The sequence below is a fragment of the Arachis ipaensis genome, chromosome B08 (assembly GCF_000816755.2).
Source record: "Arachis ipaensis cultivar K30076 chromosome B08, Araip1.1, whole genome shotgun sequence".
In the NCBI taxonomy this organism is placed as follows: Eukaryota; Viridiplantae; Streptophyta; class Magnoliopsida; order Fabales; family Fabaceae; genus Arachis; species Arachis ipaensis.
In genome coordinates, this window is record NC_029792.2 from 7,289,467 (window position 1) to 7,304,403 (window position 14,937).

The following is a 14,937-nucleotide window of genomic DNA, read 5'->3' on the forward strand; positions in this document are numbered from 1 at the left end:
ACTTAGTCACTAAAATCAGTCACCAGTATAAAATATATGTTGGAATATAAATACATATTAAAAATAAATTAAATCACATATATATTTATACACAAATATATTAGTAACTGATTTTAATAGCTGATTTTAATGTACAAACAATATTTTTAAATAATAAAATCAATGACTGATTTAATGATCAATAAGTTTCGTGGTCTAATTTTTGTAGTGGCCGCTAAACTAATTATTGATAGTCAAATTAGTAACTGATTTAGCAACAAACAATTTTTATAGGATGATTTTTCTGTTAGTCCTACCTATGTTGCTACTAATAAAATCAATAATTAATTTAATGACCAACAATTTTATAGCTTAATTTTTTCTATTAGTTGCTAAATCGACCACTAAAAATAAAATTAGCGATAGATTCAACAACTAACAATTTTCATAGTTTAATTTTTTTATTGGTCTCTAAATCGATCACAAATAAAATTAGTCATCGATTTAGCAACATCAAATTTTTTCAGTGTCTAACTTTTTTTTATCACCAAATTTGTTACTATTTTCTTATTTAATAACCGATTTAGCATTTGAATATGATGACTTTGATTTTTGGTTGCTAAATCAATTGTTAAATAAATTTAGCGATCTATTTAACGACCAATTTTTTTGGGCCACGTAAAATTTTGGTCAATCACAAAATTAGTTGCTATTAAATACCAATAACAACCGATATATCATCACTAGCTAAAATTAGTTGTTATTTTAAAAGTTTTTTGTAGTGCAATTCATTTCTATCAATGAGATATAGTAGTGGATGATGGCGACTGTGAAAGTGAGTAGATCAATTTGTTTTTTGGTCATTTACTAAATTTGTTTTTTTATTGATAACGTAAATTTATTTAAGAAATAAAAGAGATATAAAAAAATAGAGATATAAAGTCTTCGCGATTTCAGATTTTTATTGAATTTGTGTGAAGAAAACGAGATAAGGATGAAGAGGAGGAGGAGATGATGCAAGATGAGGAAGAAAATGATCAGATGCTAAGGCGAGGAGGACTTTATTACAGTAATATTGAGGAAAGAAGGTTCTAGATAGAAAATTTATTGTTTAAATTATTTTAAAAATAGTGATCCAAAGATTTAGGTTGGATTTAGAAGAATTTAAAAAGATAAAATTGGCATTATAAAAACTTTTTAAAGGTAACTTTAAAATTAAAACTCAATATTTCTATGCCAATGCTCTAAGACACAAAACTATTGGCCAAACAAATTTTTGTAATAGGAAAAACTACCATTTGTACCCATGAATTTTGCGCATGCTGACAAAAATACCCATCAAACAAGAAAACTAACGTTGTACCCATAATAGATGGGTTCCGTGTGACAATAGTACCCAAATCGTGATTTTTCGTTGACTTTTTAATAAAATTTCTAAATTACTCCTTCTATCTTCTCCAAATTCCAAATTTCACAACCCTCATCCTTCGTCTTCCTTTGCTGCTGCCAACCACCAAAAAATTAAAAAGATTAAAAACTGTGGATTATTAATTATCTGAGGTTATTGTTCAAATATTATGGATTTGTAAATCTGGTGTAGAAAAAGAAAAAGAAGTTTGAAATTAACAAAAAAAACATACATTTTGGAACCAAGAGCCTTTGAGAACGGAAGGAAGGATAGGTCGGAGATAGAAGATGTGATAGCCTCGGTCGCATTTGTTGTAGAGGAGAAGCTTTGCTGGTAACTCACCGAAGGAGCAGCACTTGCTGATGATGTTATTGTCGAAGGTGGGCTTGGGAGTGTGGGTCCTTCTTCACCCTGCATTCCCCTGGCCATGTCTTCGATCATACTCGGCATGTTCAGAAGCTCATCCTCATCAATGTACCCCGCCACCATCATCCCTCCTTGTTCTCCAGTACTTAAAGTGAAACAAGATCCTTCAACAATAACGTTACTACCACCACAACTTTCTAGAGGGTTATGCAGTGGCCTCGGAAGCCTAGCCTGAGCAGCGGTGGCGGTTGCGATGTGAATATCAGTCCACCAAATGGCATGAAGATACTCTAACAGCAGCCCCTTTTTCTACAAATCGACGGCGCTGAGCAGTGTTTGGAGTCACCGTTGGAAAGAGAACATGGCCACCGGCCTCTTGTTGGCTCTGGTTGCTGAATTCTGCTACTTATTGCTTTGGAATAAGAAGAACAACAATATTCATGTTGAAGAGGTTGAAGAGTTTGACAAGGGTGTGCTTTCTTAGTGTTGTTGTTGCATCCGAAGAAGAAAGAAACAACAAGGGTAATGATGTTAAAGTTAATTTGGATTTAGATTTGGAGAACAAATCAGGATTGGAATAAAGAGAGATAGAGGTTGAGGATAAAGGTTGGAGGAAGACATCAGATGATTGGGTCTTGAGAGAATGGTGACTGGCGGTGGGCGGTGGCAGAGGAAGACGAATGATGAGGGTTGTGAAATTTGGAATTTGAAGGAAGAAGATAGAAGGGGTAATTTGGGAATTTTATTAAAAAGTCAACGAAAAATCATGGTTTGGGTACTATTGTCACACGGAACCCATCTTTCATGGGTACAACGTTAGTTTTCTTGTTTGATGGGTACTTTTGTCAGCGTTCACAAAATTTATGGGTACAAATGGTAGTTTTTCCTTTGTAATACTATATGTCTATATGTTATTGTAAGTATAATACCTACATTATATTAATTCTATGATTACTCACTCACATAAATAACGCTATCATATTTTTTTATCTCTCAGAGTCACTAAAACATATAAAATAAAAAACTAAGGAGCACCTTTCAATTCTCATAACACATTTTTCATTATTTTTGAACACACAAAATACATAAGGCATATGTGCCTTTATATAGACAATGCTTCATACTAATAATTCATGACTCTATTAGCTTCCTAATACACATAATTTAGCTTTGACTATTCAAATAAGTAACTTTTATATCTTTATTAGTTAGCATCTTGTAATTTCTAGCACAACTACTATAAACATCTTAAAAATTCTTCAAGCTTAGTCATCAACTTGAAACTTCCAATGCAATTCATGATTCTTCTAGTATGGAGGTGATGAGTGCAACTTGTTATATATATAGATGCTTCGTGATTCCTCCAATTTGATTTGTAGCCTCCAATTTTGACTACGAGATAAAGTTTGTCTTGTGATTCTTGTAGCTTCTAGTTTTATCATTTGTAATTCTAGTAGCTTCTAATTTCATGATAGTTCTAATATGGTGCAAGTTGATTTAGTTTTTACTAACATTGCATCCCTTAAATCAAGCTTGTAAAATTAGTCATTCCAACCATCTTTTTCAACTTGTAAAATAATTAGATCTTCAACGACTTTGTAAATATATTTGCTACTTATTTTTCAGTTGGACAGTACTCAATCACAACTTCTTTCTCATTTACAACTCTCTGATTTTATGAATCCGAATGTCAATATGCTTCGATCTTTCATGGAATATTGAATTTTTGCAAAGTGTAATAGCTGACTTGTTATCACATGATATCATTGTTGGAGTACTTTGTTTTTCATTCAATTCCTCAAGAATTCTTCTTATCCAAACTGCTTGCGTTTCAAAATTTGCTGCTGCTATATATTCTACTTCTGTTGTAGATAGTGCTACTACTGGTTGTTTCTTCGATGACCATGAAATTGCACCAGAACCAAGATGAAATACAAATCTCGAAGTACTTTTCTTGTTTTTATATTTCTGGCCCAATCACTATCAGTGTAATCGACAAGATTCACTTCATTAGTATTTTTATAAAAATACCATCACTTAAAGTACCTTTGATATATCGAAGAATCCGTTTTATCGCTTACAAATGGTTGGTACAAAACTCCTCCATAAATCTATTAAGCAAACCAACTCCAAACACAATATTTAGTCTGGTTGCAGTTAAGTACCTCAAACTTTCAATCAAGCTTTTGTAATATGTAGGATTTACTGTTCTTCCTTTATCTTCTCTCAGCAACTTGGACTTCTCTTCGATCAGAGTAGGAACTGGTTTTGTGTGAACTCCGTAAAATTAGCAGATAATTAGTTAATAAATTAAATTTTAATAAAAGAAATTAAAAATATAATTTTATAGTAAAATAGGATAGAACCAATAAAAATAAGAATTTTGACACTAATTTCAAAGAATTTGGCCCAAAATTAGGTCGAACGGGTGGAACCAGTCGAATCGGGTCCGTATTGGGCCTGATGAGCGGATAATTTATACGCTTTTTGGCATTGCTTTTAGTATGTTTTTAGTAGAATCTAGCTACTTTTAGGGATGTTTTCATTAGTTTTTATGATAAATTCACATTTCTGGACTTTACTATGAGTTTGTGTGTTTTTCTGTAATTTCAGGTAATTTCTGGCTGAAATTGAGGGACTTGAGCAGAAATCAGATTCAGAGGTTGAAAAAGGACTGCAGATGCTGTTGGATTCTGACCTCCCTGCACTCAAAGTGGATTTTCTGGAGCTACAGAACTCGAAATGGCGCGCTTCCAATTGCGTTGGAAAGTAGACATCCAGGGCTTTCCAGAAATATATAATAGTCCATACTTTGGCCAAGAATTGACGACGTAAACTGGCGTTCAACTGGATGAAGATAGCAGGAAAGCAGAGGTTCAGAGGAACAAAAGCATCTCCATTCGCTTATCTGAAATTCCTACCAATGTTTACATAAGTATCTCTATCCCTATTTTATTATATAATATTCGAAAACACCATTATCACTTTATATCTGCCTGACTGAGATTTACAAGGTGACCATAGCTTGCTTCATACCAACAATCTCCGTGGGATTCGACCCTTACTCACGTAAGGTATTACTTGGACGACCCAGTGCACTTGCTGGTTAGTTGTATCGAAGTTGTGACAATTATGAATTAAGATCAGAGCACCAAGCTTTGGAGCCATTACCAGAATTTGTTCGAGCCTGGAGATCACAATTTCGTACACCAAGTTTTTGGCACCGTTGCCGGGGATTGTTTGAGTTTGGACAACTGACGGTTCATCTTGTTGCTCAGATTGGGTAACTTTCTTTTCGTTTTCTTTTCAAAAATTTTTCAAAAAAACAATATTTTCAAAAATCTCTCATCTGTTTTCGAAAAAAATTAAAAATATTTTCAAAAATTTTATTCAAGATTTTTAAGGATGAATTCTAGTGTTTCATGAAGCATGTGAAGCCTGGCTGGCTGTAAAGCCATGTCTAAATTCATTTGGACTGAGGCTTGCAATTTGTTATCAAGAGCAATTTAGTTGTTGCTCATCCACCTGTTGCTAATCCATGATCACCTGCTGAAGCTTGGCTGGCCATTGGCCATGTCTAGTGTTTTGGACTGGAGCCTTCTTTGAAAGCTTGGCTGGCTAGTGAGCCATGTCTAATTCCTGGACTGAAGCTTTAGACTAAGAATGCAAGATTCCTGGAATTCATAAAAAAAAATTTTGGAATCCTTATTTTTCTTTTTCATATAATTTTCGAAAAAATATAAAATAAAAATCCAAAAAAAATTAGAAAATCATAAAAATCAAAAATATTTTCTGTTTCTTGTTTGAGTCTTGAGTCACATTATAAGTTTGGTGTCACTTGCATATGCATCTTGCATTTTTCAAAAATATCATGCATTCATATTTCAAAAATCTTTTTCTTATTTTTATACCAAATTTTCGAAAATAACATAATCAATTAATGTTTTGATTCAAAAATTTGAAAGTTTGTTACTTGCTTGTTAAGAAAGATTCAAACTTTGAGTTCTAGAATCATATCTTGTGATTTCTTATGAATCAAGTCATTAATTGTGATTTTAAAAATCAAATCTTTTTCAAAACTAATTCCTATCATATCTTTTCAAAAATATCTCCTTATCTTATCTTTTTCAAAAATATCTTTTCAAAAATCTTTTCTAACTTCCTAACTTCTTATCTTTTCAAAATTTGTTTCAACTAACTAACTAACTTTTTGATTGTTTCTTAACTTTTTCAAAACTACCTAACTAACTCTCTCTCTCTAATTTTCGAAAATATCTTCCCTCTTTTTCAAAAATTTCTTTTTAATTAACTAATTAATTTTAATTTTTTTTTATTTTTGATTTCAAAAATTTTCGAAAATTACTAACATTTTTCAAAAACCAATTTTCAAAAATCACTAACTCCTTTTCAAAAATAATTTTCGAAAATTCCATCCTTCTCTCTCATCCTATTCTATTTATTCATTCATTAACTAACATCTCTTCCTCACATCATCACCAAATTCGAACCCCCTCTTCTATCTGTGTTCGAATTTCTTCTTCTTTTCTTCTACTCACATAAGGGAACCTCTATACTGTGGTAAAGAGACTCTCTATTATTATTATTATTTTTCTGTGTCTTCTTCTTTGTCATATAAGCAGGAGCAAGGATAAGAACATTCTTGTGGAAGCAGATCCAGAACCTGAAAGGACTCCAAAAACAGCAGAAGAAAAATCACACCCTGGAGGAGCATCTGTCTGGCGTTCAGCGCCAGAACAAAGCATGGTTCTGGCGCTGAACGCCCAAAATGGGCAGCTTCTGGGCGCTGAACGCCAGAAATGGCACACAGATGGGCGTTGAACGCCCAAAATGGCCACCAACCTGGCGCTGAACGCCCAGAGTTGGATACAAAGGCATTTTTACATGCCTAATGGGTGCAGGGATGTAAATCCTTGAACACCTCAAGATCTGTGGACCCCACAGGATCCCCACCTACCTCCACTCACTTCTTCTCACCATTCTCTTTCACACAACCCCATAAACACTCTTCCCAAAAACCCTTCACCTATCACCTCAATCTCTCTTCTCCATCACCTCTTCACCACTCACATCCACCCACTCTTCCCAATAAACCTACCTCATAAACTCCACCTACCTTCAAAATTCAAAACCAATTTCCCACCCAAACCCACCAATATGGCCGAACCAATACCCCCCCCTCCCTTCCCTATATAAAGTCCTCAATTCTTCATCAAAATTCACACAACACACCCCTCTACACTCTCCTTGGCCGAAATTTCTATCCCTTCTTTTATTTATTATTCGAAAACACCCTTATCAATTTATATCTACCTGACTGAGATTTACAAGATGACCATAGCTTGCTTCATACCAACAATCTCCGTGGAATTCGACCCTTACTCACGTAAGGTATTACTTGGACGACCCAGTGCACTTGCTGGTTAGTTGTATCGAAGTTGTGACAATTATGAATTAAGATCAGAGCACCAAGCTTTGGAGCCATTACCAGGATTTGTTCGAGCCTGGAGATCACAATTTCGTGCACCAGGGCCCAAGGCCCAACCCAAATCACCTATACCCATGAGCTCAGCTCATTTCCCTTCCTTTCACACATTGAAGCATGCAGAATCAGTTTGGGGAAGGAGGGAACAAGAGCATCAAAACCTAATCCATGGTTTGATTTCAATCCGACATAACTTCTCGCTCCAAGCTCCGATCGCCGCACCATTTGTGGCCACGTGTCCGCAGTGACGAGCTCTACAAAGTCTAGTATATTGTAAGGTAAGGAAACCACATTCTCAGTTTCAATTCTCTCTTCTCAAATACGAAAATTTTATGGTTTTGGGGTGTTGAGATTTTGGTTAATTTGATGTTTTAGGATTAAATTGAATTGAGGGATTAGTGGGCTTTTGCTTAATTGTGGCACATCTAAGGTAAGGATTATTAACCCTAGTCAATTCCTTGAATCCTTGATTACATGTGTTAGGTATTGAATCTTGTATATGGATATGTGATGTTATGTATTAGGTGATATATGTATAAGAATTGAAGCATATTTGTGGAAGTTGGAGGCTTGGAAATTAGTATTAGTTGCTGGATTTTTGGTGTAAGGGCTTGCAATCTTGCCTAGTGGGTTGTCTTGGGTGATATGAGGAAATCGGCCAAAGTATGGTTTAGGTTTCTCATATGTAATATATAATGTTCTGTGAAAACTTAGGCTAGATGACCATAGGATAGGTTGGAACGTATGAGTATGTTTAATGATTAGCACCCTTGATATTGTTTGCTATTTTTTATGATGGAATGTTAAGTGATGGGTTGACGATGATTGAGATAATGATATGAATGCATGTGTATGTATATATTGAATTGGTGAATGATAATCTTGATGTTGTATTCGGGAGATTGATGAAAGGGATTGTTAAGATTGAGAAATGGTAGGGTATGAAGGTTGTTGTGATGATGGAAAAGATATATATGTATTGTGTTGATGAGTTTAGTGTATAGCATGTTGAGTTTGATTTGGGTTTTAAAGAAAATTGAGATTTTGAGGTTTTGTGTAAAGTTGATTTTTGGCCGAATTTCGACGAGCCATAACTTGGCTTTCAAACCCCCAAATGATTTCAAAATTGTTTTATATAAAAAATGGGTCCGTGAAGTTTACGCCCTTCGAAGAATGGAAGAAAAATGTTTTAAAACGAAAAAGTTATGCATGTTGGAAGTTTGGGATTTAAACTTGAAATTCTACAGTTTCAGACTTAGTTAAAATTTTTGAGGAAACATACGCCCACGCATACGCGTGGCCCATGCGTACGCGTGATTTGAGATTCTTGCGTATGCATGTCCTCTATTCACGAAGGATCACTACTGCCTCGTGTACATGCGTAAGTGAGATGAGGTATGCGTACGCGTCTTGGTCCAAACGCGTACCCACGCGTACGCGTGGCCCCTGTTTCAACAAAAAATAGATTTTTGTGTTTTTAAGTCAAATTTCAAACTTCTAAATCTCTATTTTTACTCTTTTAGCCCCTAAACTTTAGTTGGATACTTAGTAATGAGATATAATTAGAAAAGAGGTAGAAACTTGGGAAGTATTAGCTGAACTTATATAATTATGAAGAAGATAATAATGAATTTCATTTGAGTGAAAGATGGGTTGAAAATGATGATGACCTTAAAGTGTGATGGTGATTAAAGCGATAGTGATGAGTTGTGATTGTTAGGATGGACAAGTAATTCCTATCCAAGTCATGATTAGGAGTTTGAGATATTGAGATATGATTAATGATGATAACTGAGTTTTAATTGTGGATTATTTTGAGATGTCAAGTTATGACTGCGAGGGTAGACGAGTAATTCCTATCCGAGCTATGTTTGTGAGTATAGATGAGTAATTCCTATTCGATGTGTAATGTCGAGGGTAGACAAGCAATTCCTATCCAAGAATAGACGAGTAATTCCTATTCGAGTCCAAGCCTGTGCATAGACGAGTAATCCATATCCAGGTTAAGGATGTGGCACCAGCTTGGGTGGACGAGTAATACATGTCCCGTGTTGTAGTGTTCTGTCCACGGTTAGCTACCAGGACATGTCGGGCTGGCTAAGTAACCGACAGTTGATATCAACAGCCATAGGACAGGCATGCATCATGTACATATGGTTTGAATTGCTTGATTGTGCATTAATTGGGAATGTCTAAGTGATTATAATATGCTACATGTTCTACTTGCTGTATCCGTATTCTATTTGTGCCTGCTTTGTCTGCTTTGTTTGTTTCTGTGGTTCTACTGGAGTTTGGAGAATTGGAGGAAGGCGGAGACTTAAGGGTCTTGATTAGAGTTTCGGTTCAGTTTATGAAGCTTTAGAGAACCACCTTGTTTATGGTTTTAGTTTTAAATCTTGAAGTTTTATAATCTGAGTATCGGTGTTCTAGGATTGCCTCTGGCATTCCCAGGACCTTATATCTTATGTGCGTGGCACCTTTACCATGTTGAGAACCTCCGGTTCTCATTCCATACAACGTTGTTGTTGAGTTAAGAAATTAACTAAATTAATTAATGATGACAAACATTATTTTATTGGATAAAATAAATAATTAAATGATGATTGTTTATAATTATATGTTGCTGATTACTTAGTGTTGCAGGCCAAAACTCAACATTGCAATAGCCCAATATAAAAGCAAGCAGCCCAAACTGAATGAAATCAGGAAACAAGGCTGGCGGGCTATAAAGTAATGAAAGCCCAAAAGGAAACAAAGATAAGAAATCAAACCGGGCCAAATGAAGTGATCTAGTCCAAGCCCGATTTGATATTCAGCAAGCAAATTCCCTCTCTCACTTGCTTTCACCAACTCAACATACACTTTAACCTGCTGTGGTCAGAACTCAAAGAAAGTGAGAGAAAGCTTCTTCCCTAAGGTAAAAGTTAAAGTTAACCCATTTCATTATACATGCATCATATCTTCTTCTCTTCATCTTCAACGTTATGCCTATCCATTCCAAGATACATAGGAAAGATGTGGTCTGTTCTTCACTGCTATAAATTCACGGTCTCAAACGTATCTTGGGGACCAAGTTAGTTTTAAGGGCTGAGATATGGTTTACCATTGAAAGATCCTTTTGTGTTTGTCGTCCTGAGGCTTTCGGTCAACCAAGGAAAGTCAGAAGCAAAGTTTCTACTCTGAGAATTAATGAAAAAAAGTGAGTTTGTGGGTTGGTGAAGCACAGTGCTCAAGAAGTTGACCTAAGAAGAAGAACCCAGCAATATGCAAGGAGATAAAAGAGGATTTCTGCTCATTCAGAAGCAAGGAGAGATAACCCAGTGTATTGAGGTTTTGTTCTATGAAGAAGTTCTCTGAAGAAGTTCCTCTACTTGGATAGTGTTTTCTTTCAAAGAAGCATTCCGCCAAAAATGAAGAACTGAATCAGAGACAAGCAAATCTGGTTTATCACATAGCAAAGAGGCTGTTGTAGAGGCAATCTCCTTCATGTTTTACAGATTGTAATTTACTTTTCAATGTTTATCTTTCTGTAATTTCTTGAGTAAAAAGGCATATTGAGAGAGCTCAAGTAAAAGCCAATGAGTGAAAAAGGCTTAGTGATACACTTGAGAGAAAAGTCTAGAGTTATTTTTAGATTTCTTTAGGTAAGTCAGTGTCTTGTATCTTGTACCTGTGAGGTATCCCTTTCTTAGTTGGGTTAGCACTAAGAGTGAAGAGTTAGGTATTTGCGTAGCCAATGTCAAGTTAGGTTAGAACTTGAGTGTAAGAGGATTGTGTCAATCCTGTGGAATTAGTGTATGTAATACTTTTAAGGGTAAAGTATACTTTTTGTCCTTAAAGTTTGGCAAAACTTTTAAAAATACCTCTAAGTTTTATTTTGTTTCAATTTTGTCCCAGAAGTTTTTGATTTGCATCAAATATACCCTCGACGGGTAAATTTTCAAAAAATTTAAAACCAATCTAACAATAATGCATGAAAATTATGCTTGATTTGCTTACGTTGAGGATTGTTCTTATGAAATTGTTGTTGAATTGGTCTTAAATTTTTTGAAAAATTAGCCGTCAAGGGTATATTTGATGCAAATCGAAAACTTCTAGGACAAAATTGAAACAAAATAAAACTTAGGGGTATTTTTGAAATTTTTGTCAAACTTCAGGGACAAAAAATATACTTTACCCTACTTTTAACTATAGTGAAAATTCCTCCATTGTTGTGGAGGAGACTGGACGTAGGTTGCATAGCACATGGCAACGGAACTAGGATACATGCTAGTGTTAGCTTCTCTCTTCTCTGCTATATTCTGTTTTCTGATATTCATGAGACAAAAATAAATTGTCTCATATATTTTCGCTGCTGAGTTCGAACAGAATCAGAATTGCAAGTTTAAATCAAAAGGGGTTATTTCAGTAACTAAAAAAAAGGCATAGATTCAACCCCCCTTCTCTAAGCCTATCACAACCTTCAATTGTGTTTTTCAGATGCAGGTCGAAAGACACCTCGCTAGGCGTCCGGAGTTCCACCACAGAGTGGTTTCATTTTGGGGCTTATTTCTGATATTTTGATATGTATATGTATTAGACTCTCCTCTTGTGTATATTACTGCTTTACTTTGTATCTCTTAGAGGTTTATGGAGAAACAGGCTTATATGTATGTAGTTTTGGGCTTCGGGTTATATATATACATATGTAAATATTCTCCGGCAAGCCTTAGTTTCGCAGGCTGAGTTAGGAGCTTGTTATTTTGTACTTTTGGCCCTCTATTCCCACTTTCCGTTTATTTATACTTATGAACCTTGGTTTTCTTAGCACGTAAGTAATCTCGATTCCGGAGCGTTGCGCTTTTTATTTTGAGATTTTGTTTTACCGATTTTTCAAGGCTCCTTGTATACTATCTCCTTTTTATTATTATATGTATATATTTTATTTTAGAGGTCGTAATACCACACCACATCTGTTTTACTGCTTAAGCGTAAAACTCTGTGTGGTAGGGTGTTACATTATGGTATCAGAGAAATAAAAATTTTATCACCTTTTTTAACTACTTCAACACCAAGAAAGTAAGACATCAAGCCCATACCCGTTATTTCATAGTGCTTTATCATAGCCTTCCTAAATTGTTGCCAATAAAGATTAAATCGTCAGCATAAAGACACACGATCAAGATATCTCCAGGTTCAACGAACTTGATATAAAGCCTATGCTCAAATGGACATCTTTTGAAACCATTTTGAGCAAAATAAGAATCAATCTTCTTGTACCATGCTCTTGGTGCTTGCTTTAACCCGTACAAAGTTTTCTTCAACCTATAAACTTTATTTTCTTCTCCAGGAACTTCATATCTTGTAGGTTGCTCAACATGCACTTTTTCTTCTAAAGTGCCATTTAGAAATGCTAACTTAACATCCATTTGATGTATCTTCCACTTATTTTAAGTCGAGAGTGAAATAATCATATGAATAGTGTCTAATCTAGCAACAAGAGCAAATACTTCAAACTAATTGATACTTGACTTTTGTTTGTATCCCTTAGCAACTAATCTTACTTTAAAATGATCAACTTCATTACTTCACTATTGGGTTTGTACTTAATTTTATAAACCTACTTTATGCCAATCGGCTTCTTATCTGCTGGTAAATCTGTCAGCTCTCATGTGTCATTCTTCTCAATGGCATGAATCTTCTCATCATTGCTTTTTTTCAATTGTTGTCTTTAGAGACTTCTTCAAAGTTCAACGGCTCACAACCTGAAAATAGAGTAAAAATTATGATTCTTCATCGGACGAATCGTTGCCATTGCTAACTTCATAATCTGCTAATCTAGCAGGTAGTCTCCGCTCTCTTTGAGGTCTTCTAGATGATTCTGGTTGTGCAGTTGTGTCCTGTTGTCTTTCTTCTTCATCATCACATGTATTTGAAATTACAATCGGCTGTTTTTCTGTCTTTATGTCCCAGTCCCACATGCCTTTCTCATCAAACGTCACGTCTCTGCTAACGATTACCTTTTTTATCCTAGATTATACAGCTTGTATGCTTTTGAGTCTGTGCTATAGCCAATAAAGATACACTTCTCGCCTTTGTCATCTAACTTCTTCCTTAATTGATTTGTCAGAACTTTCTCGATTGATTTTTCTGACTTCTCCAATATTCTACTGATGTGGCTTTCCATGGTTCCTTACAACTCTGCAATCGTCATGGTATCCATATCGTGGGAGTTTAGTATCGTAGTCACCACATGGTCATACTTCATCAGCATAGTGCGAAAAATTTTTTCCACCACTTTACTATCGGGCATATCTTCTCCATAGACTCTCAATTCATTAACAAGATCTGTAATACGAGTAAAATATTGCTTAACAGTTTCTGAGCTAGACATCTCGTACCTTTCATATTCTCTTCTTAAAGACTGTAGCTTTACTTTTTGAGCTTTATCTACGCCTTTGTATGACAGATTTAACGTGTTTCGTGCTTCTTTTGTACTTTTGGCATTTTTTATTTTGCCAGACACCGTATAATCTACACCTTGATGAATTTGAGATAGCGCCAATTGGTCTCTCCTTTGTTGGGCAGCACCTACTCCTTCTTGAAAATCCGGTTCAATGAAATTTCACAGGTTCTGAATCTTCAAATGGATAGACATCAAAGTCTCCTAATAACTATAATCAAGTTTTTCATCTAACTTGGGACCGGACCACACAATATTAAAAGTGTTTGCCATATTGATTTTATGAATAAACAACTATGTGAGAACTCTCTCACACCTCACAAACTTTTAAATACCAAGCACTAGATTAACCAGCTGTAATACCAAATGTAAGTATGATACCCACACTATATTGGCTCCAGGATTACTCACTCACATAAATAACGCTATCATATTTTTTTCATCTCTCAGACTCACTAACACTCATAGAATAAAAAACTAAGGAGTACCTCTCAGTTCTCATAACACATTTTTCATTATTTTTTAACACACAAAATACATAAGGCATATGTGTCTTTATATAGGCAATACTTCATACTAATAATTCATGATTCTACTAGCTTTCTAATACATATATATACTTATTCAACTTTGTTTTTAACTTTGACTATTCAAATAAGTAACTTTTATATCTTTATTAGTTGGCATCTTAGAATTTCTAGCACAACTATTATAAACATCTTAAAAAATTTTTAAATTTAGTCATCAACTTGAAGCTTCTAAATTCCAATACAATTCATAATTCTTCTAGTATGAAGGTGATGAGTGCAACTTGTTATATATATTGATGCTTCATAATTTTTTCAACTTAATTTATAGCCTCTAATTTTAATTAGGAGATAAAATTTGACTTATAATTTTTGTAACTTTTAATTTCATCACTTATAATTCTTGTAACTTTTAATTTTATGATAATTCTAATATAATATAAGTTGATTTAGTTTTTATTAATAATTAGACCTAATTGAAGGAATTATGCAGAGAAAGAGAAATGGAATTGCATGAGAAGAATTGAAAATGGGGAAGTGTTATTGAATGTTTCTTGTTCACTTAATTAGTTAACCATACAATAATAAGGGTATATATACACTTATTAGTAGTAGCTCAATTGATCAAGATTTACAATCTTAGTTAACTTGTAACAGAAGAAACAGATTCTATTACTTCCCTATTAGTGTCTATACTAATGTAATCCTAAGA

General features: G+C 34.6%; 1 long non-coding RNA gene across 1 annotated transcript in view; it reads left to right on the forward strand.

Moving 5' to 3' along the window:
* LOC110266175 overlaps nt 860–14,937 on the forward strand; it is a 23,660-nt gene continuing 9,582 nt past the window's right edge. The window contains exons 1-3 of the long non-coding RNA XR_002353181.1: nt 860–871; nt 4,342–4,348; nt 14,496–14,502. This is a non-coding gene — a long non-coding RNA (uncharacterized LOC110266175). The remainder of the gene's footprint in view (nt 872–4,341; nt 4,349–14,495; nt 14,503–14,937) is intronic.